We start from the raw sequence: 2,949 nt of genomic DNA on the forward strand, positions 1-2,949 counted from the left end.
TACATACTATGTACACATTTAGTTACTATGTAAGTACACAGGTATTAGGGACACTTAATATAAAGTGGGACCAAAATATATTTTAATAGTGACATCTGTAAATGTTACATGAAAACAGAACACGAAACTGTTTTAAAAAAAGCTATAAAAAGCTTTTGAATATCACAAAAACACTTCTCACATTAAGTGTGAAAATATAAAAGCTCAACTTAACTGTAGACATTTTACAGATGCCTAAATGTTACAGAGCAATACCAGAGACATCTAGGCCTTGTTTACACTCAGTTATAACACCATTCTCAGGTGAGCCGTTTACAAGTCATCAGGTGAGTCAGTACGGTTCACACCCGGTATTACCATGTGACTCAAAAGCATCTCCTGTGACCACTTGTGATCAGATTTCATTAAGGGGATTTCATGAGCGCATACATCATGTGCTATGTCAGTGTGCTAAAACATGTTGATAAAACATTTTGGACCTCGTTTCACTGCTGTCCACCAATCAGATCACCCAAGACGGATGTTAATGCCAGGTGTAAACGGGGCCCTAGAGCTCCAGGAGTCTTCAGAGTGCCTAATCAGAGTCAATGTGCCCACCTCCCCACCCCCCAAATGTAATGGGCTAGATTAATCCCAGCCTCTCTGCCTGTACTGAGGGGTAGCAGGGGCCTTGCCTTATAATAGTGGCCATCCATCATTGATGTGTGCACTTTGTGTCAATAGATAGAGGGAATACTATTATCTTCACACCAAAAGATAACACTGAGAGCACAGTGGGAAAAAGAAGACATGTTTCTTATATGTTCTGAGAAGAATAAAGACATATTGAATGTTCTCAAAACGGAAGGAAAGCACAGGTTTAGAGTTGATGTGGGTTGTATGAATGCGTAGTAATTTATTGACTATTCCATATCTTGTGTTTCTGAAAATGAAAAGGAGGATTATTTTGCTGAGAATTGAATGCACTTCACAAATAATACAGAGTAAGCAGTCGTGGAACAACTGGGGCCAATTTAGCTCCCAGAAAGGCTTTTTCATTTAAGAACATCTGTTACAAAGGTATATTGAAAATTACAGTTTTTTTAAAGACTAGGAAACAGGAAATGAGATTAAGGGCCTTCTAAATTTAAGTCGTATAAATATAAGATCTTAGCTATTCCACTACATATAAAGTTTCAGGAAACGTGGGCTGTGTTATTATAGAAATACTTGATATTCTGAGCAAATGCGTGGAACTATATCAAGTATTTCATTTCGTGACATTGACTTGCTATGTCATTCTGGCGGAACCTCCTTTCCTCATAAATAAATGTGAGGCTGTTGAGATTATGTGATAAGACAGAATGACTGACATTTGTAGAATATAGAGGGGGAAGACACTTAAAAGGCAAAGGAAGATCTTTGATATGGAGTGGTGGAAAATAGCGATCTATATGTGCATATTTTAAGGTCATGCATAGAATATCTACCACCAGACCTATATTCATATTCCTTATCTGGAAAAGCCAAACAAACTATTATTTAATTATAATTGGGGAAGTAACAAATGCAAATTTAATTTGACCTGGAGGATATACATTATTGAGAATGTCTGAATAAAATGTACTTTTATTCTGAAGGTAGTGAGGAGGACAAAATTGTATTTTTGTACTTTTTTTACATTTAAGTTCTTCAAACCATCTGTGTGTTTGCACCTTTATTTTCATGAGACGAACAAAAACACTACAGTTTAAAAGTTTGAGGTCTGTAAGATTTTTTAATGTTTTTGAAAGAAGTCTCTTAAGGCTGCATTTTTTTTTTCGAACAAAAATACACACAACAGCAATACTATGACACATTATTGCAATTTAAAGTAACAGTTATCTGTTTTAATATTTTGTAAAATATAATTTATTCCTGTGATGACAAAACTGAATTTTTAGGAGCCATTAATCTAGTCTTCAGCATCACATGATCCTTCAGAAATCATTCTAATGTGCTGGTTTGGTGCTCAAAAAAAGATTTCTTCATATTATTGAATGTTGAAAACTGCGTTGCACTCTTTTCAAAAGTTCAAAAGAACAGCATTTATTTGAAATATAAATATTTTGTAAATTATAAATGTCTTTAATGTCACTTCTGATCAGCTGAATAAAATGATCTTACTGACCCTAAACTTCTGAATGGTAATGTAGATTCAGCCATTTTATGTACACTTAAAAAAAATCATTGACATAACAATTTTGGGTAGATGTGCAGCAGAAAAAATATTGTGATTTCTGCTAAATCCTATAAAAAGAAGACCAAAGAGCACCTCAGTGTAATGAACTCTCTTTGCATGGGTAGGTTTGCAGCAGGCAGCCTCCCAGCATCTCAGAGCTGTGTCTCAGTCAGGTTCATCAGGTTCGTTTCAGGCTCATTAGGGCCAGTTGATGGGAGCATGACTCTTTGGACGTGGGGGTTGAACTTAGAGGTGCCTGTAGAAAGAGAACTGCACACTCACACACAGCATCTCACAGAATGATGTGTACTTGACTGTAAGGGACTCTGAGGACATGAGGTCTTTTTTATGTTTAAAAATGATGACCAATGATACGTAGTTCAGTGGTTATAGGTTATGACCCATTTTAGACCTGATTTTTTTTTTTTTAATAAAAAAGGTAATTGCTTTTTATCTGTTTTTTTTTTTTTTTTTTCCTAACTATTCTGAGTTTATATCTCACAATTCTGCCTTTTTTCTCGCAATGAACAACTGGCAATTCTGATAATTTTCTAAGAATTTTGAGTTTACTTCTTGCAATTCAGTTTTTTTTGTTTCTGCCACAGGATTAAAAAAATAAAAAAGGTTATTGCGACTTTTTATCTTACAATTCTGACTTTTCCCCCCCTCTGAATTCTGCATTTATATAACGTTTATATGTTTCTCACAATTCTGACTCTGAGTTTATATCTCTCAATTCTGACTTTTTT

Source organism: Sinocyclocheilus rhinocerous, unplaced genomic scaffold (assembly GCF_001515625.1).
Source record: "Sinocyclocheilus rhinocerous isolate Xijiao unplaced genomic scaffold, SAMN03320098_v1.1 scaffold683, whole genome shotgun sequence".
NCBI lineage: Eukaryota > Metazoa > Chordata > Actinopteri > Cypriniformes > Cyprinidae > Sinocyclocheilus > Sinocyclocheilus rhinocerous.